This window comes from Lasioglossum baleicum, chromosome 1, assembly GCF_051020765.1.
Source record: "Lasioglossum baleicum chromosome 1, iyLasBale1, whole genome shotgun sequence".
In the NCBI taxonomy this organism is placed as follows: Eukaryota; Metazoa; Arthropoda; class Insecta; order Hymenoptera; family Halictidae; genus Lasioglossum; species Lasioglossum baleicum.
In genome coordinates this window covers 14,526,241-14,552,064 of record NC_134929.1, presented here as the reverse complement: position 1 = coordinate 14,552,064, position 25,824 = coordinate 14,526,241, and the positions used below count along the sequence as shown (strand labels likewise).

Sequence of the window (25,824 nt, the reverse complement as noted above, 5' to 3'; positions counted from 1 at the left end):
CTCTTCTCGTATGGGATACAAGGGCCCCTTTTGGAATAAAATAATATTAAAATGTGAGTTTAAACATCTCGAAAGGATTAATGTAAAATGAATTTGTACTCTCTGCAGCGATTACTTAAGAACATTTTTAAAAATTTTAGAAGATGAAATCCTGTGATAAACTGACCTAAGAATTGAAAGAAATTGCATTAGAATTTTTATAAATTTGCCTTAGCTTGTATTTTAGTGAGAACAGTTATTATCAGAAGAGTAAATTTGTTATTTATTATTCAACCTAATAATACTCATCAACATGTTTGTGATATTAGTTTCCTAGCGCTTCCTTATAAACTATAATTATACTGTTGTCTTTCGGCGATTATATCGTGATTTGTTCTCAAAACATTAATTCCACTGTTTTCAACACGAATAAAAATAAAATCAATTGTTGACGTATTAAGATGTGCAATAATCTACCTACTGTGCAATAATTCCGCGCTGTGTTGGTTCGGCGGCTCTTCTACGAAAATTTTTCTAAGTTCTCACCGCTCAGAATTTAGACGATATGTTATACTGATTATACTGTATAAGAATTTACACTGCAGAAACAAAGCATCAGTGTGACGTGCAGTATGATATGGTATGAAAGGGGCTTTGGCATGACTATACATAGAACGGGGTTTATCAACCCTTTTTTGAAGATCGTTCACAGTTTCTTATAGATAACCCTATCGTTTTTACGCCTACTTTTTGCTAGTGTAGGAACGAGGTACGCCAGGCGTCATAAAATATATTTTTTCTCATAAAAGGATTAAGGTTCGCATTCGCAAGCTTATAGGGTGTCCTAGAATTTTTCCATAAAATGATACTAGCATATAATATGATATTCTAAATCAGGAAGAAAATATTTTTCGTATAATAAAATATTTATAGAAACATATTACCATCACCTTCCATTCTGATCATGCAAGTTGACGTCATTGTAAGCTGTACTTACTAACTTTGTAAATTGTTATCATGGAATGTCTTGTTTACAAAAATTAATATGCAGCATAATCAAGAATTAACATTAGAAGATCTTATTGGATGAAGTAAATAAAGAATATATTCTTGGTGTATGATAAATTCAATTTTTCATAGTCCAATGTCATGTAAAACGATAATGATAAATTATAAAGCGATCGTTACTCACTCGAGTTTAAATACTTAAATTAAGCACCTATATATTTGAAATTTTATATTATGTAATTGGAATCGTGTAAAAGTTTCTATAAATAATGCCCAACAATTGTTACACTAGCTCTTTGAAATCAGAGACGAATTTGGACGTAGTTGGAATAGATGGTTCGTTGTTACGAAAGCACATGTGTCGTATGCAATACATATATTAGGCATTAGGTACACGTTACATCACACCATCACCGCATCCACCAGTTTGCATAGGTGATTGGCATCGTTCGAATTCCGCAATTGCTTATTAACTACGAAAATTAACATCACGTCAATAATATAGTGTACGATGCATACTATGTAATAATGCGATCACAATTTTGTACTCGCACGCGCGTGGACAGTTTAATATAATTGATCCAGTACTCAAAACACTACATATAATAATCACAAATTTATCTTAGTCAATTTTAACTCTTAGCGCGTAATTGAAATTTCAAAATTAGATGCATGTCACCCCATGGTATAACCCCATACTTATACATATTAAGTCATTAAAATATTCGAAATTATTTCATACACAATCCTATAATTTTATTCATGACAAAGAGAAAAAGTTTTTGTTTATATTCAACATTCGAACTACTCGACAATAACACATGCATTTTATTTAATAATGATCATATACTTTTAAGCCTAATTAAACGTTATTGCGAAACACAAAAAAAATAATTTCACATCGCGATAAGTGCACAATTCTTTCTAAACACTTAGACTACATTAAATTTTCAACACTATAAATATATTTACCTTCAATGATAGATGAAACATTTTCAGTTGAAAACGAATCAATAGCTTGGCACAACTACTCTAAACACGACTTGTTGCTTCTAATGCTCATGAGAAAAGTTTGTTTATATACAGAACTGAAGTTGGCAATTATTTTGAGAGGAAATGTTTAATTTTCGAGTTAAAATAGCTCCGATTGCAAAGGGTTAACCAACTATCATACTAAGGTGTCCTATCTGGTCGCTGACTGTAGGTGCAGTAACCCTTACAATGTCTACCAAAATTCACGAGACAGACCTCTGGGAGGTATCCGTTTAAAGATCAATTCAGTCGTAAACGTCATTGTACACGCATTACTCGGTCGTGCCCGCATAGGGGCGCCTCATAAACGTGTAAACAGATCGCGCGTGAATTCGGTAGTTCATAGTTCCTATGCGCATCCTGCGCAGGACATCAGAGTCAGACCCCGTATTAGAGTACGGTCGGGGCGTTAGAACCGGTGGTATGGTCCGCTTAGATGCAGGCGTGTGTATCATCCAGGATATTGGCGTTCGTCATCGACCATGGAACTATGGAGACGGCTATACAACCGTGCGCTTAAGGAACGTTAATCACGACGATTCACCGTGCCATTCGAGTTCGGGTACATTCAATTCCGGGACGAATTGTCCGTAGACCGTAGGACTCGAATGGAAACAACGGGCTCGTTGGTTCACGCCTACTCAAAATTAGAACGTACCTTCTCCATTCGGTCTCCCTGGTGGCCGACCGACGCGCGACCCGACGTATGTACGGCCAGAGGTGTGTGTAACGTTCTGCTGCTGGAGGCGCATTATAACCAGTGACGTACCGTCTCCACAAAGCCAGCTGGTCATCCCTCCTAAGCTTCTAACCAGTGATCTTATACCCCATTCTGACAGTGGCCCCGTGTGTGCATGTTCCTGACAAACCGTGCCCTGATATCCGGACAATAAATTGTTCCTATCACCAGCCAGCAGTGATAGGTTCACTTGTCTAATGAAGGCACGCTCAGAGGGTGCATTGTTAGCTGCTCACCGGAGCTTTCTATCACTTTTGACGATTTTGTAGCACCGATTTCACTGTTCATTCTCCATGGTGGTCTAACGTTTAGTCCCCATGAGTTATCAGACATTCCCGTTTAACATAAAAATATTTCGAACGCAAAATCATCAGTTTTCAATGGTCTACGTATTGTATCATTGGGAGTTTGGAAAATGACTCCGCTGCAATGCACATTCAAGGTAACATCCTCTTTGTTAAGTGGCGCTAGCGATTTTTCACGTGACCCAAGACGAATTCTATGACTTACCACAGAGGTAAGCTTGATTGATCTGTACATTTTTAGTACGAAAGAACATATATTTCGAAGATACTCTTTATAGTCTTCTGGGATGAAATATAAACTACAACATTCGTGTTTGTTACACATTCGACCGAATATACCGTTTTGTATCGTCAAAAATGCGATGCCCATTTGTAATTTCTAGACTGCGGATCTTTGTGCAAAGTAAAAAATGTTTACATTGATTGCAGAACACAGGAGCCAAATAAAAATTGTATTTTTGTTTTAATTATTCTGTGAAGCTGAAACTAATATATTGATGTCCTTAAATATTTTTAACATGTCCACTGCTTTAAATTACACGTACCCATATTTGTCATAAATGCATAAAATCCGCAGTCTAGTAATTTCATTGTTCGGCCTTCCACTATTTTCGTGCGAATACGAATACATATGTACAGTGATCAGAGAAATCGCATCGAAAGAACATCCAGTCCCGATTGCGATTTGAAACATCGCACGGTGGCGATATTGTAACGGTACATGCTGCAATCAAGGTGCAAGGGAAGCTCAATTGAGATTGGCTGGATTTAAGGATCATTAGTAGACGCGCAGCTACACGTAGGTAGATGAGTAAGCTGATTGAGTTTATCGGATCGGCGAATTGCCAACCGTCTCCTCTGCGAAGAACCCACTTTCATTTCCTATTCTTGCTCGTTTCTCAATTCCTTCTTCTCAGCCGATCCGTTTCTCTTTTACCTGCCGTTCTCTCTGCGCTTCTATCCACATCTACCCGATAAAAGTTCAATAATCCCTAGGACCGGGTGTAATCTAGAACTACCGATAATCTAGGCTTTCGTTAATTTATTATTCGCCGGACAATGTGCCGATAGAACTCTTCAACCGGCTACTCAACTCAAGTGGGACGAATAACAAGCCCTGCTAAATTGCATAAAGACAGCCTTCACTTCACTATACCTTTTCTACGGTTTTCATTGGAGTCCAGACGTCTTCCATTTTCAGTTTTTCATTCCGAAGCGCTGTTCTGTCTCCTACTCTACACTTCCCCTTCTACGACGCTATTCCCCCACGCTTTCGCCACGGCTCGGTCACGTGACGCGTTTCGTCTCTGTCGTGCTTTCAATTAGACCATAAGTACATATCGCATCCCGGCAAGAACAATGACATAACTCAAAAAATAACGATTTTGAAGTTGAAACAGTGATAGATGCGTTTAGTTGGCCTCTACGTGTTAGAAAAACGTCATGTTTCTAACTCCTCATTGAACCGCAAGAGGACAATTACGTCAGGCTTTCTTTTTGAGCTAGCTCATATCTGTAGTGGCAGGAACAGTGTCACTTTAGAGTTGATGGAGGCGACCGTAATACCATTTTATAAGATATTTTATTTTAGAAAGATTAATGATGTCTGTACTATGTTGATGGAAATTTTATAATTTTCTTGAAATCGTTATTGTGAGAATACTGCATTTTTTAGTTATGTCACTATTTCTGTCAGGGTGCGATATGTATATCTGTTTTTCCTTACAACCACAGACATGCTTATAAATCCAGCATAGGTATAGTATACATAGGACGCAGTGTTTTAAGATAAGGGAGTATCTGATTCCCACAACTGACGTCGCAAGATAATTCAAAATGGTGGACAGCGATATAAAAGCAAGATATACAAGTATATTTACGAATTATTTGTAAACATTTGCAAAAGTGATGTAAACTTGTTGCATAAAGAATTACAAGGAACAACAAAACCGTGATACAAGTATATCTTTCCACAATTAAGTATTTTATACTTATAAATAGACTCCGGATGTTTATGCAAAATAAAAAGTTTGTGCATTAATTTATATTCTTCATTAATAATTTTATTGTGATGAAAATAATATATTAATACTCTCAAAATCGTTGAATGTTTTCACCATTTTAAATTGCACTTGCTCATTTTTGTTATAAATGCATCAAATCCGGAGTCTACTTATAAAGCTGTGTCACGTGACTAATCCGGTACTGGTAGAGAGGGGGTAACTGTTTCCCCTCAATTTGAGTCAATTCCTCTAATCTGGCGACTCTGCTGGTGACGACGACTTCGTGAAATCGAACTTCTTCATTGGATTTGTTTAGGACTGAAATTGTGAAGCAAATAGTTATCTTTTGTTTCTACAAAAATTTGTTCGAACTACAACAATCATCAACAAACGGTGAAATACAATATTAAATAGAATTGAAAGCAGTTTTATTTTTAAATGTAATAGTAATTCGATTCAGATGAGTCGACACATGTAACAGGAATCAACGCTCACTAACATACGCGTAAATCTGCTGGCTGTTACTTGCAACGCAAAGCACTCCTTTCAGACACGTAATTTTTAAAACCACCTACGAAGCTTTTACAGCCTCGTGAACAAACACAGTTATCTCACAGTTGACTTTCATTTTGTCACGTGACGCGTGTACACAGACATAGATAATACATCGTATGGAACCGTGGAGGTGTAGAAGCAACTTTATGGTTTAGCGTGATCCTTCAGCGCGAAGCCAGTGGGTTTATGGCATGGGGACCATTCTCCTGTTATTGTGCCCGTCAAATTAGCACTGAATCCAGATCCATTTTGTGAATTGCGAATAAAACAATTATCTTTGTTCTAATAATAGTAAAAGGAGAGTAATTCGTTTAAAAAACGTATAACCTTGACGAATATTTAAAACATATTACAGTTGATTAACGTTTTTTCTTGTTCTATAAAATCATTTATCTAATCATTTATGGTTTTTGAAAGATAGGGTAAATTCATGTATTTTGCATCATTAGAGCATAATTAGTATAAATGAACGAATTTCCATTAAAACAATCGAGGTATACAAGCCTAGCTATACTGAATATTTATAAATGTTTTGCTAGAAATATAAGTTTAGTAACACCGTTAGTAATAACTTCATCACCAACATGAATATTTTTCTTCTGTATACTGTAGTTGACATAAGAATGCATTTTCTAAATGTTAATAACACGGCCTTGAGTCATTCTATATGAAATTCATTTCCAACAAATTGCATATAAAATATTGCTTTGTATTTTAATATTAGGAGATCCGAGTTATAAAAGTTTTGCAATCCATAATACTTAGAAGCAGGGACCAAATATAACAGTTATTCGGTTACTTATAAACCTTATTTGTAACCAATTTTAGTCGATGAAATACTTGTTATTCTATGACTTCTTTTCATTTTGGTTATGACAGTTATGGTCCCTGCTTAGAAGCGTACAATTACCACAATTTAATAAAGCGAAACTTTAACTGACAAGCTGTATGATATTAATTCAACAATTTAAATTATAAACTATACTAAATGATTTGTACCGATTATGACTTATTCTTGATCAAGTGTTGGTGCCTCAGCAACCAGAGAATGGTCCAGGAAATTTCTTACACGATTCACAGAAGTACAGAAGAATTAATAGGCTGGAAAGTTGTGTACACCCGGCGGCAAAATTAGCGGCAATTACGTTTCCGAATTTCGCGAGTTATTATTATGGATACGCGGCACTTGTCGAGCACGAAACAATAGTAAAGTGCTGCCGGTGGACGTAAATTTGTAATTCAAATTGTCTCTTTCCTGGTCTGGCTCGAACAATCGTGTGACGTAGAAAAGGTAAACAGCGCGCTTCGCCGTTTCGTGAAAATGTACCTAAAGTGAGTTCTAATATAGTGGCACCCTTGATACTTTGTTTGCAACATAATGGAACAGCCGTGTAACCGAGGGCACTCGAACCCATTTGAAAATTTGGAACGTCCGAGCGAGGAAGCCCCGTTTTCTGTACAAATGGAAAATTTCGAATCCTTGAATGAAGTCAAGGGCCATTTCACGTTCATATGCACACCAATCCGAATCCACGTTTGAATGGGTTTAAGAAATGAAAGAAATTTTTAAAAGGCCGATAGTATTTTCTGCCTCTGGAAGCTAGCAAATGGAACAGTTTATACGCCCGCTTTACTATAAATAGATCGCTATTTTATTTCTGAAGCGAGTTTCGGTGCGTAAAACTTTTTATGGTTTTCATCCGTCAAACTAGGGTAACTGTACCGATTACTGCGGTAGCATGCTTCGATCGTACTTTATTTTTATAATAAATAATAGTATGTGTACGCATTTTATGGAAGAATGATGTGTTAATAATACAACACAAGAAAATATTAAAAAATGAGCGTAGTGTAAGCTGCAGTGGGAGAAATGGTGGCATGTAAGTATGTATCTGTTTCATTATAGAATCAAGTGTTAATCTGGTCAAGGATTTTCCGAATCGCGCAGCGCTAACTCTTTTACGAGCGCTCTGTCGAACGGCCAATTATACTTTCGACCCTGAATGAAACGACCGCGTCAAACTGTCGGCGGACACCGAATTGGCTGCGTATGGTGAACAATTTACTTTGCCGTTTTACGCGACTCCGCGCATTCCGACTTAATTGGACAATTTAATAGAATGTCCTCCGCTGTCGATCCGAACAGCGGCGGAATTATAGTTTCTGTCGTGTCGTGTCGTTAAAAATTGTCTTGCACGTTGGATGCTTTTGACTTAACGAAGCTGTACGAGCGGGCTGTCGTTCGTTACGGAATTCACTCCGCGCGCGAGAAATGTATTAGCGGGCAAAAAATCCGATTGAATATTTCAAAATCCCAGTGATTCAATTAGGCCGGGAACCATATTGTGACGACAACCATATGCGATCTACTCTTTCGTTATCCGCTGCATTTATTCCAGAATCAGTGGACTGCGGATTTTTATACAAAGTAAAAATTATCTGCAACAATTCGATGAAACAGCGAACCGAATGGAATTTTGATTACTCTTTCAAGTAACTTTAATAATGTGAAACTAATTTATGGATATTAAATTCTTTCCGTTTTTCTACCGTTTTATATAAATGCATAAAATCCGCGATGTAATAATAATATTTTACTGAAGAATGTAGTGTTATAACATGAATTATGTTACAGTTTCTATATTTATCACTAGACTGCGGATGTTTATGCAATTTTCCATTTTTCTAAACAAATTTTAAAGAAGTAGTACCCATTGTGTGGTACTCAATGCTAACAGTACTTGTAGATCTCAAATAAATAAAAATCGTACTAAATTCTGTTGAATTTAATACTCCAGCATTTTTTATAATTTTTATAAGCCATCTTTATCACATTTTATACTTATTTACTTACAAGGAGAAGTCACAGTGGTGGGGTCGTCGAATTTAATTACACTTTTTCTGGTGGATGTAGAGCAAAAATAAGCTGATCCATGTCCGAGTGTTTTTGACAATACTCATTATTTATCAAGATAATTAACATTTAATTTTATGATATCTAGAAAATTCATTGCAACAACTATGGTATCGAGGGTGGTAGAGGTTAGGTGTTCTTATTTTTATAGGTTTTTCTATTTATTTTTATTCTTTTTACTTTCAATTTTAGGTCCTTGTCTCTTTGTTTTTCTTTTCTTTAAAAATGTTTTCTTCTCTCTTTCTTTCTAATCTTGCTATTTATTTATTGGTTCGGTTGTCAATAGTGCAATTATTTATAATTGTATAATTATTTTGTGCAGGGAATTGACAGTCCGTAGGGTGGTATGCTTCGTAAAAACATTCGAAACAAATATTTTCAGCAGTAAGAATTTTATGCATTTATGACAAAAACGAATAGATGCAATTTAAACCAGTAAAAAGATTAGAAAAATTTTAAAATACTGTTATGCTATTTTCAATTTATTGAACATATATTAAGACTGAAAATAAATTTCAATTTCACTCGAGTTTGGTGGAATTCGGATAGAAACTTTTTATTTTGCATAAAGATCTGCTGTCTAATAATAATAATGAAATTGACCTAAATGGATGGAACAACTTTATCGGTTTCAACATCAAAAAATCATATGGTCGCAATTGAGGTTTAATAATCCATTATCCCACATACATACACAATTGAAGGGGTTGTTGCATTAAACAAGCAACTCCACGTTCAGATCAATGCGTAAACCAACTAAAAGCAAATTCAAAATCAAGTACTGCTTCAAACGTACTATAAATGTATGGTCAATTAATATTCGTGTTAACAATCTTTTACACTTCATATGAAATTTACACCTCTCTCAATAAATACAATTTAAATGTTGGAGCTGCTCCTGTTTGTACCAAAAAATAAAATTGTTCAGACATTAGGTATACTGTTGTCGAATGTACTGTAAATCAGTGAAATAAGTCAAGATCAAGTCAGACAAGGTTAACAGTTAATTATGCGAAAGTTGAATATTAGATTTTCATAAACCTAATTAATTAATTATTTATTTATTGATGCCGTAAACCTAGTTTGGATTTTCATAAACCTTTACAGCTTCATAATGACAATATTAAAATGGTGCTACAAAAACATGGACATTGTTATAATTAGACTGCGGATCATTATGCAAAATAAAAATTTTCTTCATCAATTGCCATACACAGAAATCATATAAAACTTTCTTTCTATTTTGAACAATTTTAATAAATCGAAAATAACATTTGAACGTTCTTAAATTGTCTTAACGTTTTTATTGTTTTAAATTACGTCCACCCATTCTTGGTATTTATGTTTTGTGAATAAACACGTATGGAACAAAAAATGTACGTATAATAAGATATAACAGAGGAAAATACATCAATTTTAAAAAAATCGAAAAAGTATTGTGGTATAAGTTTGTATTGGCTTGTATGAAAATCCAAAAAGTTTATGTGAAATTGATCGATCGGTTTTTGCACGACATCCGCAACATAGGTATTGGGCAGGCGATTGATGAAGGAATATTAAACTCGAAAATCGATCACCATATTCTCTGAAGTTGAACAACGACGATTTCTATATGATGAACCATTTCCAGCATTGTTCAACGTAATTGAGAGGCCGATTCCGAGAACCAGTCGCGCTATGGTCAACGGAGTGTCGCAGGGGTCACAATTTATAGCTGCATTGTTCATCTACAATCCTTTATGATATACCAAAACCGACGTATGAATTAATTAATCCTTGCATGGGCGTTTTGATATTCCAAATATATGTATGTCGGTCTTCCTGAAATTGGAACATTATTTTTTAAATACTTCCTCTTCAAATGTAACAAACAAATAAGTGAAATTGAAATTTTATTTTGTATATTATTTGCACAGGCAAATTAGAAATTATTCAAATTCATCTTCGTTACTTTTTCCTTTCTTTGATAGAAATGGAAACAATTTAGATATTCAATTTGAAAGGAACACTCTGTATGAGAAAAAGTGAAATTCTATGGAATCTTTTAATATTTAATACCATTTTCCAGATGTTCTTAAAGCGTAAATTATCAAAACTAAATTTACAGAAATAATTTTAGTAAAAAATCTACAAAACGAAATTACAGAAATATGAGAGAACAATTTCAAGTTCGATAACAATCAATTTACTGGAATCTATTCCAAAAAGGTTAGAAGTCGTTGTACATGCAAAAAGATACGCCAAAAAATATTAAAATCAGAATTATTAATTGTTATCATGTAAATGTACTACATCTCTTTATTTTTGTTAATGAAATAAATGTATTGCTCGTGTTTTTTTGAATATGGTCCGGATTAACCATTTATTAAGGCCACGAATTTTATTTGCGAAAAAATTGTTTTACGTTAATCAAACAACTAAGACCTTTATAGTTCGTGTACGGTTAATTTTGGGCGTAATTGTAGATAACTATTGTGCAAATGTTGTATTTAAAAATACTGAACCGATTTCCGGGGAAGCAACACCCCTTTCTTGCATCAGCCGACGCAACGCTTCGAAACCTAAGTACAACAACGGAAGTTTGTCGATCTGTATTTTACGGTAGCGATCTCCTTTTCGCCGTAAAGTTCTCACGGCAGGCGAGTCAAGTTAAATACGTCGTAAACGCCGGTGAACTTAAAAACTTGGCAACCCTTCTCCGTCCGCTTGTTCCGGAGCGTGATCGATTCTCGAGTGTCCTCTTCGGGTGGCTTCGATAACGCGGAAGACGACGCCACCGTAAAATATGACGATCCGGTTTGAACCGTCATTAGTAAAGGGGGCTCGAAAAACAGTTGCGCGGAACAAAAGGATCCAGGCCATCCAGGGACAACGCGAATGTTCGCTGAGCCGGATGATCCCGGAGGATCGAACGAGCTATTGACCTAGAGAGACGTTTCTTGAGCACGCTCGAAGACACCGGAAATGGACACGGGCAGTGGCCACTCCATCAGACTAAATGAGAACAACCACCGTCGATGACGGTTATGGGAACACCGCTTCCGACTGTCCACGTCGGGCATCGTCAGGTTTGTGAACTATTGGGTTGGCAAAAAAGTAATTTCGGTATTTTAAGGTGAAATACAGCCGAATGTTCCTTCTCAAGCAATGAACTTTAATGAATAAGATATTTTCCCTTTTGTTCGATGATCTTTTGCTAAAAAGAAAAAAAATATATAAAAAAATCTTTTTAAAAACCACGCTTATATTAAAATGCACTAAAAAGGAGAAAATGAGGGGATGACTCCCAGAGACGACGTCTCTTGACGGAGTCCGAAATTGTCCGAGATGGAATTGAATGAACGGAACACCCAGTGTGGCCAGATGAGGTTGAGACCAACCTCATTTCCCCCTCCAGGCTCTCCACCTTATCCCCTTCCACTATCCTATTCCACCGTTCAGTCCCTATCGCGCACGCGCAACGTGTCACATATTACTCTGGTCATCAGAGAGGGGATACTTGTATTCCCCCCGATTCCTTTTCGATTACCCCTGTCCGGACACACTGGGAACACCACACTGACTGAGCTCCTTCGGTGCAGTGATGGGATTGTTGGCGCTTTTCGCACGCATGCGCGAGTTTCGTCAGGGCCGTGTCTACGTTTACGTCCGAAAGTGGGGAACTACTGGGGGGAAAGTAGTGGGAGACTATATGGCGTGAAATTAGCAGGGCGACCAAGGTACCCGATCTTCGTACTTGACTGAGGCTAGAGTCGTCGCGCGTGCGCGTGAAAAGCGCCAACAATCCCATCACTGCTTCGGTGCGAATGGGTCAGTGCAGTGGGGATGAGTCGGAGTGGGAACGGTACTGGAATAGGGAGCGCTGGCGCGCGGAGTGGGGATTGCCGAACGCGATGACGTACTACCAAGCGTCACGCGGCGAGGTGTGACAGTTAATATTAAAAAATGTTTTTCTCCTGAACGCACTATGTTTAAAGTTTCAAGTCTCTAACTCACCGGGAAGTGGTTTAAAATTCGATTACAAGATTTGACGTATACAACAACAAAATGGTAATAAATAAGAAAATATTTTATTGATTAAAGTTCATCGCTTGAATAAAGAAATGCGGTTTCATTTCACCTTAAAATACCGAAATTACTTTCTTGCCAACCCAATAGAAGGACATAACAATTTTACTAGTAGATGCATCCACCAACATACTGACGTGTTCGCGTACTTACGTTTTCCCGAGGAGTTCCGTACACACGGAATTTTAGCCTCCTTTTAATTAGTGTTGGAGTCAGGCCTCTGGAAGTTGTGAACGTGTACACTTGTAGGGTCTGGCTATATTATTATAGGATGCCATAAACCTTCAAATACGACACAGACACAGGACTAGGGTTGCCATTCGTCCGGGTTTCCCCGGATTTGTCCTAATTTTTAGTGCATCCGGAGACGTCCAGGAGGATTTTCTTTACGGATCCGGTTTTCCGATGTTACAGTCGCTCCTCTATAACTAGGGTCGTTCCACGCGAAATCGGACACCTTTGGAAGTACTGTCTCGGATTTTGTTGCAATTTGAATAAGTTCTACTTTTTGGTGACCTATGGACGAATCTGAAGAGATATTTTGATATCGTAAAAATTGTTGATTTTACAGACATGTACAAAACAGTGTCACCCTATTTCATTAAATTATAAGAACAATTCTGTAAGTTATATTTTTAAGTAGTTAATGAGAGCCGAATCCTAGCAGCACTGCAATGCCAGGTCGACTCGTGACAGAGGTGAGGCAAGCCCCAAACACTCCGTCCAGTTTAAAAAATCGAGTTAATATTCTGACTACCCGATGGGTAGTGTATCAGATATTAAGCTGATAAGAACAGATACTACACATTTGATCTTAGCCATAAGGCCGAGAAGCGATACATAATCAAAATCTAACAGCCCCTATAACGTCTACACCCCTCAAATTCTGCAGCGAGAAAAGTTTCGCCCGAAGAATCCACCTAGCGGTCGGTGCGGAAAATTTTCGACCCCAACGGTTGAATGTCTGAGGGTCCCAGAATTGGGGTCCTTACGTAATGGAATTTTAAAGAGAAATCTAATTGATTGAAATTAATCATATTCACAGAAGATAAATTACTCGTAAATATAAAATACAATAAAATTTTTTTGCAGGTTTTCAACCCTGGTCCTGTGCGTAGGAACATTTATTCAAAGTTCAAAGACTCTTTGTTTACCTTCTTTATCCCTATCACTCTTTATTTATTAATAGTAATTTTTTCAAAATTGTACAATAATAACAACGGACTTATGCAATATTTTATATTGTAACGTTTGCACTTTGCAGTCGTTCATAGTCCCTGTCTCGAATGATTAGCCTACTTGCTAAACTATTACTATGCCTTTCTTATATTATTACTAATAAAACTATATAATATTCGAAACTCGCGTAAAATCAAAACGGAGTTCAAGAAGTAGGAATTAATTTAGTGACATTACTTGTCAACCGATTTCAAAGTTATATTCGCAAGGTAATTTAAAACATACAGTATACAGTGTTACACATCGTTACACACTCAAAGACGTTCATTACAAAAACGCTTGAAACAGCATTTAAATAACCTCATGGAAGGCCACAGAATTGAGTAACAGACTACAAACAAAACAATTAAAATTTCACAAACAGTGCCATTTAACATACTGCGTTTTCGGAGAACGTTCGCCGAATGAACAAGATTTTTAAAATTCACTAACAAATGTAACGCTACTTGGAATAAGCTTATATTTTCCGTAGATGTATGGATCGGATGGAAGACGTTCTACACGGAGAAAACCGAATATAGAAGTGAATATGTAAAATTTACGACCGTGAATAAAACGCGGCGGTGGTTCGGTGATTGCATGGGGGTGTATAGCGGTAAACTAAAATATCTCGTATAACTCTTGTCTTTGTAGAAGATATTTTAGTAAAAGAAAAATAATTTAGTAGGAAGAACCTTAGAAGAGTGCTTCTTAAATGATTCTAAAATCAATAGTGAGCGATTGTGATACTCTAAATAATATACATTGTATAACAATGTTAAACCAAATGAAAACTTTTTAAATATTGAACTATATCACTTGCATTTTTTTTTTTGGAGAGGTTACAACAATTAATTTATTACGTGACACGAGAAGATGGAATTGAGAAAATTTCAACTGGTCGGAATTGCGGAGAAAATACTAAAAGTTGTATTTTATAACTTATTTATGTGGGCCTATATCGAAAATTTAAAAAATACGTTCGAAAGGACGACAGGTATTGAAATATGTAAGAGTCGTTAGGTTTATTACCAGACTGCGGATCTTTATGCATTTATGGCTTCTAAAAAGTTTCAAAAAATGCCGGAATATAAATCCAGAACTACAAAGACAATGAAACCAATGAAACTAACAAAAATACAAAAATTGAAAAGAAGGTACTTGTTCTGCGCATGTTGTTGCGGGTCAGCCATAAAATTGATGGCGTCAGCCAATGATCGCGTGGTCGGCGAAGGACGAGTAGGAGGATTAGCCAATGAACGAGTTCCGTTAGAGTCATATGCGCAGTAGAGTCTTAAATTCGTCGGCTAGTAAGTACCTTCTTATTTGGACTCAAGCATATGTAGACTTTTCAGACTGTGTAGAAGCGTCTGTAAAACCATTCTTCTTCGTCTGTCAATAACACCAAGGTACTCGAACTACTTCAATTTAGCGCATCGTGCCCATCATTTTCTTGGGATGCTGTAGTAAACACGATTGTCGCTTGTTACCGAACGTCTAGAATCTAGAAGATAGACCTTACTAAGCGGTTTAGCAGAACGTTTAAGCGCGCCCGCTAGTTCCTGTTCGCCAGACTGTGTCCTCAAGGTAGAGACACGATCAACAAAAACCTCAACGGCGGCTATCTTTGTTCCCCTTTAACTGGCTGAATCGACACGGCCTGTCAAACCTACAAAAGTACCGTGTTGAATGGTCGCGCGAGAGTGTACGCGGCGACATCCTGACTGCGACGGTTTTTCGTAACGAACGATAAACTTTGCGAAACATCGAAATACGGGAGAATATTTTTCGGTTGTTGGCAAGCCGCCTCACGACGGAACCCCGAGGACTCGTTCCGACTCCCTGGGGAATGAGACAACCCCGTGCAGCCAGCACCAAAGAATGACCTTGAATGCACGAAGAACTTCAGCGGCGCACAGTGGGCTTGATTGAAGAAGCACGCGACATTTTGCGAAAAAATCAACTTTCTAATTTTGATATTAAGTTACAAATCATTCAGAAGGAATTATTTTTTAGTTTTCATTGCAATATCTTCAGTGGTTTAAGAGTTATTGTCGCGTGCTTCTTCAATCGGGCCCACTGTGCAGCGCCGCGCAGTGTCAAAATCAAAGAACTTTCGATACAAATGAGATAAAGCGATGATTTTTTTTTAAATTGCCGTGGCGGGCGGCACACAATGGGCGCGCTAATGACGTCACAACTTTTGAACGAATGGACTTTGCTCCTTTTTCTTTCCCCAAAAACCTTATTCGGACTATCACGAACATTTTTTTTTTTTAATTAGCCAAATCGGTCCAGCCGTTCTCAAGTGATGCGCTTACCAATGAACAGCATTTAATTTTTACTTATAATAGATTAAAGCTGAAAGAGGGCTTGGAGATTATGGTTTGAACGTTTTTCAACCTTGAAAAAAATCTTTGAACTTTCACAATTTCAAGAAAATTTTTTCTTGACATGCTCTACATCATTTCCAGTAGATTTTTTCACGCTGATTTCAAATCTGGTCTAAAAATTTGTCTAAGACCTCAGGATTTTGCAAAAAATCGATTTGTGTGAACAAAACAAATGGATTCATTTTTTCGTTGAAATGAATTCATAACCCACTATATAGTTTGAAGGTATATTGTATTTTCATGTATACAACACATTAACAACAATCACAATGAAGTATTTGAACGTTTACTTGATGTACATATATCACTTGACGCGCGCGGCGCGGCGCGGCGCGGCGCGAACAAACACTTGACGTATCGCTGCGATTGTCGCTGGCCCTCCTTGTAGGTTATATATGACTGTAACGTAATTTAAATTAGATATCTATTTCCCATAATTATATTTTCATTTACACAGGGAGTAAGGTAAGCATTTCATCATTTTAACTTCTCATAAACGAATTTTTTAACTACTGGTGATACCTTGTTTTTTTATTATTATCACAGATGACCAGGGTTTAAAATCCTATTTTATATTTACGAGTAATTTATCTTCTGTGAATATGATTAATTTCAATCAATTAGATTTCTCTTTAAAATTCCATTACGTAAGGACCCCAATTCTGGGACCCTCAGACATTCAACCGTTGGGGTCGAAAATTTTCCGCACCGACCGCTAGGTGGATTCTTCGGGCGAAACTTTTCTCGCTGCAGAATTTGAGGGGTGTAGACGTTATAGGGGCTGTTAGATTTTGATTATGTATCGCTTCTCGGCCTTATGGCTAAGATCAAATGTGTAGTATCTGTTCTTATCAGCTTAATATCTGATACACTACCCATCGGGTAGTCAGAATATTAACTCGATTTTTTAAACTGGACGGAGTGTTTGGGGCTTGCCTCACCTCTGTCACGAGTCGACCTGGCATTGCAGTGCTGCTGGGATTCGGCTCTCATTAATTACTTAAAAATATAACTTATTATTATATTAGAAAAATTATTTAAATAACGATTTGAATAAAAGATAAAAAATTTTTATTCGTTCGAGTAAAAGCTGAAGTCGCGAAAGTTGAGAATTCTGAATTCATAATAGATAACTTACTTTTTTATTCGAAGCCTTACAGAGGATTAATTAAATGATCAACTTAAAGAAAAATGAGTCCCTGATTATATATATTTTATTTGTGGTAGGGGGCTGCTCCATCTATAAAATCGGAAAAGGAGAAGAGAAGGCAGAGTCGGGATAAAATCTTAATGAGCACTGGATTAAATAATAATCAACATATTATAAAATACTAGTACAATATATACTATTCCTATAATATAATACACAATACTACAAATAATACAGTATTATTATTATTAAATACTATGGTAATATTGTGTTCGATGAAACACAGTAATTGCACTTATTTTGGTAATTTGATTTGAATATTTCACTTTGAAGAAAGGATTGGCAGTCAGATTTATAGTTGAATAACAATTATCAATGTGATTGTAATTAGTACCATGCAGGTATACGATATCATTTGGAGAGTGATAACCTCGTCGTCCTCGGGGAATCGAACTGTTCCAGTAATTGTAAAATATCGCGCGGCCGGATATCGCGAAGTCTTACCCAGAGAATCGTGTTTTTCGTTGATCAAGAACTACCGTTCCCTCAAGAGCGATTTAAATCTGAAACGTTTTTCACGAACGCTTGTACATCTGCTTCCACGTTACCGGTCTGCTTTTCGTTAGCAAATTACGTTGGACGAAAGCAGCGGAGTATTAAGCTGTATCTAATTCACGAATCAACAGATTCAACCACGAACTCGTCTCTGGTCAAAGGTGTTCGTAAACTTTCGAGGGGGCTGGCTGGCACGGCAAACGAGTTAATCTGTAAATTTTACCGTGCTAGAGTTTCTTTGGAGGGGACGGTCAACGCACGCTTCTACTTCTGTTATCTTTGTATAAATATTTCACTCGCCGAGTGGTTAGGCGATGTCGCCCCTTAGTTAATTAATAATTGAAATATTTTTAATTACCTCAATGAAGACCGGGGTATTTCGCTTGCAAACGTTTGTGCGAAAAAGTCGTCTGCGAACGTGGAAACATTTCGCGAAAGTGAATGAAGTTTTCGAATTCGTAGGTTATGTCCGACCATGCTTTTAAAGTCATAAGTAGACTGCGGATCTTTATGCATTTATAGCAAAATTGAGTGCATGGAATTCAGAACTGTTGGAAAATTTTAAAAATTGTAGATGTCAATATATGATTTCTTTTCTATTAAAATCATTACGGGAAGAAATAACATTCAATGTAGTTTCTATTTCTTGCAATCGATGCAGATAATTTTTATTTTGCATAAAGTTCCGCAGTCTAAGTCATAAGTGATAGAGTTCGATTTGAAACTGTTTCGGAATAAATTTGACAGATTTTCACAGTATAAATATCAACGGAAAAAAATAAACAAACGTTCTTAAAATTAAAAATTTTCGTTTCCATAGAATTTATGGAATATAAAAATGTAATATATCCTTACTTATTTTATGATGTTGCTAATAACTAGACAGCGGATCTTTACGTAAATTGAAAATTTTTTATGTGAATTACAACACATTGGAATGAAATAGATTTCCTTTGCATAATTCTCTAAAATTGACGAATATTAACAATAATTTTATTTTTAAAATCAATAAGCCTTTCCCATTAGTTTTATTGTTCATTGTAAAAAGTATTCATGAAACTATCGAATACACGATTCAAATTGTTTATGCCGGCGAAAATAATGTATTCAGTATAATGAAAGTCACTCAATGTTGTGACGTTAGGTGTGAGAGGGTTTTTGCATAGTTTGACTTTTACTATTATGATAAATCGCCGCTGGGTGTGCTCATCGATCATTCAGGTCTTGTCACAGCGACGAAAACCTCGTAATAGCTTCCGTTAGTAATTTAGTGTAAAATTTATTGTCATAATTACCGTATCATCGACATCGTTATCGTGTAAGCGATGATATTTGCCTCGGCCTAAAGTGACGTTTTCATCAAACTAACTAATAAATCATTAATTTAACCGAATTTCATACGGGAGTTTATGTATCATTAGTTTCAGCAGTTAGGAAAGCAATTCAGCTGATTTAAACCACTTCTAAAATCGTAAAAGTGTATTAATTAAATCTTGATTGTTTTTAAGTGGTTTTATCATACATATAGAACCATTTATATTACCTCTACAGATTTATTCAAGGTTTTGGCGATTTTTATTGCAAGAAATCCATAGAAATAGATTTATTGAATAATTCTGCATAAGTGCATGTTTGGAATCTTAACCCTTTGCACTCGAGTGGTGACTCGGAGGCGCCACTAATAATTCTTATACCATTTTTTAAAATATTTGTTGCATTATTTTTGTATTCAATAGATTACTAAACATATTTAATATTTTAATAAACTACTAAAAGTATTGTACGAGGTATTATATCAGTTTTATATCGATAAAATTAAGAAAATCATATGAAATGGAAATGTTTCAGGCCGAGTGCAAAGGGTTAATAATCGTGAATTAAAAAATTTGGAACCCGTCATTGCCAATAAAAAAAATGTCTATACACTTCTATATATATATATAGTCTCCCCAATCTCCTCCTACCCTCCACAGGATTTTGGTGGGGAGGACGCAGGAGTAGGGAATCCTTGTCTGGACTCTAGATGGAACTTAATTTACAAATCGGAGCCAATCAGTACCAGTTCTTCTCCAAGACACACAGCTAATAATCACTGAATACTGTTAGTAACATTATAACTATTTTTTTCTCTGAATAAACATTGTTCAATCTAGATCCTGGTGCAAACTAGACTACTCCCTGCTAATATACCCTGAAATGTACATATAAGAGAGTTTACTAATATATGTACAGGGTGTAAAAGAATGTTTTGTCGGGACTATCATAATTGGCTTCTACATCTTCCGATCGGTGGAAATATGTTAAAAAAAACATCCCGCACAATTGTACATCGTCCAACAAAATATGTCCTCAATTCATCAAAAATTACAACTTGTCTAGACTTTGCCGTGTATGAAGACATTACTGTAGCAGCCTAAACTAGGGGGTCCGTTCTCTAACACAACACGTTTGCTGAAAGTATCTGTGACCTGATATCTATAATGAATTGCAAGTTCTCGTGAAGCATCAGACACCTGAAATGATGAATTAATCGAGGCGCTAAGTACCGCGCCCAGCCGTCGGTTAACTCGAATCATTTAAGCATCTATAATTATCTCCGGTAATCAACTGGCCGCTGAGGGCATGGTATTGTTTCAGCATCGCCAATCTTGTGCCTATCAAACCGTTCCTCTCACATGCCTTCCTCTCGTCCGCACGTCCCGTTGTCGTTGCCGGGACAATTGATTTTCAGAATGCTGCGCATACCTCTCGATGGTCACCTGCAAATAAATCTAATCACGAGTAAGGTGGTCGGAATTGTCAAGTCACTTTCCGTTCTACTTGTATCGAGTTTGATATTGGATTAGCGTTCCAATCAGCAGGACAGTGTTTGTACTTGATGACACGACGTAATACGTCATTCCATGTTTCCTTTGACGAAACCCGATTCATCTTTACTTTGGAATTATCATCTCACGGAACACGGAGGATACAGAGGGTTGATGCAATTAAGCATTGATCAGACCCTCCGTATGCTTTCAGGTATCGGCATGTGTAACTTCGATCCCCGTGTATCGAACTTGCGCCACCGGTATCTGTCACGTTCATGCGATTATTAATTCGACGAATACGATCACGTTCTGTTGAATTGCTGCAAAAATAATTGCGGTTTTTGCTTGGAAAATTTTCGGGTTAGGCTCGAGCCGGAATGTAAGTGAACGATTGGCGTATGCGGGTAAACGAGCGGAGATGTCATTCGTTGAAAACCGTGTTATCCAAACTAGTTAGGGAACGATCATAGTAGGAGCAGCGGAAGCGTGAAGTAGCTGAAGATAATAGACTCTATTCATCCAAGCAAGCTAATTTCGACGTACATATATCCCGAGTAATCCAAGCCATTCATCAAGACTGTCGTCCGGGTGTGTACATTCTCATCAGCGCTATACGTCGCTTATGTTCGTAATATAAGTTTCGAACTTATCAGTCGTATCTTGTTCACGCACTGTTCCCTGGCTCGAACGGTAATTTCGATTAGCGATTACTGAAGCATCGGAAATTACGGTCGTCGCGACGCTGCTATTTGCTGCACCGCGACGACGCGGTATGCGACAGCGCGAATTGTGGACGATTACACGTCTGTGCCCGAAAAGTTTCGTCTTCGAAGGAGATAAGGTGGTTCGCACGCGGCGATGCTTAGCGATGTGTGTAACGAGAGCCGCGAGCATGTGAACAAGGACCAAAGGGAACTTCTGGAACGGGAAACGTGGATTTCCCCGTTGCTCGTTCCGTGTAACAATGTCTTCTCATCTCGACGGGATCTTTACGCTTTTCCACGGTAATGAGGGTGGATGGGGACATTGAAGCGGGTAGATTTAATTTCCCTTGGTCCTAGCAACCGTCCTCCTTTATCTTCGCCGAATGCTCGCTGTGACAAGACCCTCGGCTCTACGGCTTTCCTCGTCTAATTGTTCTTCTGATCAGAGTCCCGTTGTCTTTCAAAGGGAGTCACCTTTGTTGTCGATCCCTTTCGATTTATTCCACCGGTTCCTATCCGACCCGCGGCCTTCGTTATTGCATCGGCATGCGGCACCAGCGCCGTTGGCTTGTTAAAATTCTTCGATAACCGGCCACTCGCTCGATGCGACATTTTTGAAACGCCGATAGAGACTTTCTCGCCCAGAGAAATTTCGTTATTGACGCGGCAACTTACCCCGCTCTCGTCCTAAGTGCTTTCCCTGCGTACAATCGTAAAGTGGCTCTTTGAAATCCTTTTAATTACCCCGTGCGACCCGGGTTTCTAGCTTCTCTGGGATTCTACGAATGGCGCGATGAAGGCAACCGGAGGTTATAGCACGCACTCTAGCTTGTATACATTTGTCTCCTAATTCATTTTTTTACAGAATCGTCCCAATTATCCTCGCGTGCGTGCGTATGTTGTTCAGGTTTTACACTACAACTCCACCCTTGTACAGACCAATTTCGCATTCCTGCGAAACAAACTTACCCCTACATTAAATTCACCTTTCCACAAATCAGGCGGCGCACAGTGTGGCCGATCGACGATCTAGCTGTTCAAAATTCAGAAAACCAGCGCGACCAAGCAGGTGCTTCATTGTTTACTTAAAACCAGCTTAACACTTCGCACTTACATTTTATAACATCCAACAATTTACCATGAATTTATTGCTGTCTCGCTTGCATCTCATTTCTAGCATTAACAATCGAAACGAATTCAATCGAAAAAACGGATCCATGTGCACGGATCGTTAATTCCTTGCTACATGGTTCACGTGCCACTTGTATTTTAGTACACAGACTTTCTAAGACAACTTTCTGAACGCATTATGCGGGAGTCTACCGTATATTAAAAAGTGATCTCTCAAAACAGAAAAAGATTTTAGAAACGTTGTCGTCATCCTACGTGGCATCTAATTGAAGTGAGAATCTGTTTTACTGTTTATCCATCGATCGTGCCTCCGATAAATCGATTTGTTCGACATGCAACTGTTCGCGGAGCCCGCGTTTCGCACGTAGACAGAAATATGCGAATCTGGATACCTACGTGGTCACGCGTGTCGTGACCCATAAACGTGCTCGGTTTACTTTCCACTCCATTTCCAGTTCCTACACGACCAATAGTTTTCTAGGGAAAGCATAACTCAAACCGGGATCAAATTGAACGTTCATGCAGCGAGATTCACGGCGGACTAGAGGGCATAATGTAACTCGGATCGATGAACGGTATACGACCGAGGAATCTTCGTCATTTGTCCGGTGTTCACGTGGAAAAAGTTTGAGCAGCCGGACACGTGTTACGAGGTATCAGGGACTTTTTGGAACTTTCAGTTTCTCGAATCGGACACATGCAATGGACGCCGTTCCACAAATGAAGAAACTTTTTGCTTCCGTGGACAGATAGGTCTTCTTCTCTGGGAGGCTTATCGACTCTCCCTTTGCATCTGCTTCTGCGGATACTGTCCTTTTTCGATCCCTTTCCGCTGGCATTTGTTGCTGCCCGGATAAAGGGAAAGTTTAAGGTCTATCTGTTATCGAAAATAAATGTCTACTGACCACATGATTGCTGCGGTATTAGACTTTTGTCGTTATAAGACTACCGAGTCGAAAGAGTATTCGTCCACTCTTTAAAAGAGGACTCTTTTGAAAGGGGATCAAACCACTTGGATTTTTGAAGGAGTTAAAACATTTCGCGAACAGTTAGTCTACTAGATACAGTAAATATTCTATGGACGCAAGAAGATGTTACACGTTGGATGCAAAAAAAATATCCCCCCGACTGCGGGACAACGCCGTTGGGCCACCCTGTATTCATAATTCCTGGTAAGTGTGTAAGAAACAATTTCATAAACGATGTACTGAATAATACGTATGCACGTTGCATATTAGATTGGTGGAGGAGTAACATCGCCATTGTCCTAGATCAATAATATAATGTCCATTGTTTCCTGCGGCACCGTCCCATTATGTTCAGTAAGCTTCTTAATCCTGCATTAATAATCGATAATAAGGAGTAATCTGTTCTTAGTGCGCTAAAACCGACGTTACTTTCCCACGAACCCAATGCAGTACACACAGTTGTAATGTTGTAAGTAGGTGCTTGGTACCCGGAACAGTTTGTTCACACTAAACCTACCACCACCGGTCAAATGACTGGTTCCAGAATTTTTATTGCACAATTATTGGAATTGTAAAGATGCTTTCGTGGTAGATGATTAAATGAACATATTTAATAGCGCAGATATTATAATATGAACGGCACAAAATTCAAATAAATCTAATCTTGTTATTTTTATGAGACAACAGGCTACGTTTCAAGCTCGGTAGGTTTAGTGTTAAAACGTTACAAACTCTAACAGACATCGGTAAAACCTCTGAAATTCCTTTTGTGCATTCCATTCTTTAAACGCAGAATCCCACCATTTTGTCCCACTGATTTGTCTTGAAAATTTACATTTTGCTATATAATATAAATTTACGCGGAGCAACAATATTTTAGTTTTACCAACTGAACCAAATAAGAAAACAGTATGAAGCGACGTATGTACATTTCATTTATGTTATCTACTTTATGTTATCTAATAAAAATTGACAAATCAATGTCCTACATTTTGTCCGGGACTGTACATAAAAAAGAATAAGTTTCAAAGCGTATCATGTTGTTGTAAACCTCCGTACCAGTATTGCCAGATGTAATTTAGATTGTTTTTTATTGGTAGAGAGCCTCTGTAAACAATAAACTAGTTTTGTAATAACATTATCATATTTACTAAAATTTCTACTATTTAAGAGGTTTTTCGAAGATTTTGTAGAATTTATCCTCGAATAGGAGAAAAGTTAAAGTACATACAATGAAATACACATTATTATTTAATTTTTATTATTATTTTTAACTATTAATCATAATTATTTACAAGACTGAAGTACTCAGATATAAATGTCTGGCACTCTGACAATCTCAAAAAGTAATTTTATCTATTACTTTGGGGGTGGGGGGTTTGCGTACCTTCGTGTCAATTTTCGTACTAGTTCAGTTACCCGGACGTACGAAATTGGGGATCGACGTTGGCAACACTGCTCGATACGTTACCCGTTGTAATCTTGGCTAAATCTAACGTACAAAAAAACTAATTTTTGGAGGAGTACTCCATTACAGAAGATTATCGTTTGATTGTCAGACTGATCAATTGAAGGAGCAACAATATCTCCGCCGGCTGACCGGATTTCCTCTAAACGGACCGTAACGGATAATCGGTCCGATAGACGGGTCAGGCTGGAATTCGAATCGCGATGGTACATATTCGCGAGTCGATCGTCGGGGGATTCCAGCCGGTACTTCCAGTCGTTCCAGTCAGTCGATGGTGGAGTAGAACATTGCCGTGCGCCCATTCATCTGGTATTTGGTCAGGGCTCCTCGTTCAGGCGCTGCTTGCACTTGCAAATGTATTCGTAGCGTCGGCATGGCATTAGTGCCGCTGCGTTGAAATTGTTCATCGAACTGTCACCGCTGTCGTTGCGAAGCCTCAGGAAAGAGGAAAGCCTCGGATATCAGATGCTGGAGCCTGAAAGCAGCGGGGGAGGGCCTGCTGTTTATATCCTCTGTAAACGTCAGAAAGGACCAGATACCAGCTTATCCGCTGGACGGGACCTGGCAAATTTGACTTAATCAACCGCCGTTGCAATACGAAACTTTTCTACGTAGCTGCCGTACTATTTAACGACATGACGTCCACCACTGTCGGCTAATAGGAAAACTTCATTTAACGGAATAACATGGAAATATAAATTGTTGTAAATCGAATGTTAAACAGAGGAGATTTGAAGCTAATCAGGCTAATATAGGTAGCGGGCGAAGCTCCCGCGGATTAGCCACGTACAATTCCGGGCATCAGAATCATCAAAGTGGTATGT

General features: G+C 37.8%; 1 protein-coding gene and 2 non-coding genes across 10 annotated transcripts in view; 2 read left to right on the top strand and 1 right to left on the bottom strand.

Moving 5' to 3' along the window:
• The window catches only part of LOC143208911 (potassium channel subfamily K member 6), a 482,405-nt gene that overhangs the window by 80,157 nt on the left and 376,424 nt on the right, over positions 1-25,824 (top strand). Inside the window, exon 3 of one of the 8 annotated variants that reach the window (XM_076423884.1) lies at positions 25,756-25,818. The exons of the other annotated variants lie outside the window; for them this stretch is intronic. The gene's annotated coding sequence lies outside the window, so the exon portion shown is untranslated. The remainder of the gene's footprint in view (positions 1-25,755; positions 25,819-25,824) is intronic. 8 annotated transcript variants of the gene reach the window in all.
• On the bottom strand, positions 13,247-13,441 carry LOC143215351 (U2 spliceosomal RNA). Its single transcript, XR_013010358.1, has one exon. It is a non-coding gene; the product is annotated as a U2 spliceosomal RNA (small nuclear RNA).
• On the top strand, positions 17,016-17,210 carry LOC143215354 (U2 spliceosomal RNA). The gene has a single exon (XR_013010359.1). It is a non-coding gene; the product is annotated as a U2 spliceosomal RNA (small nuclear RNA).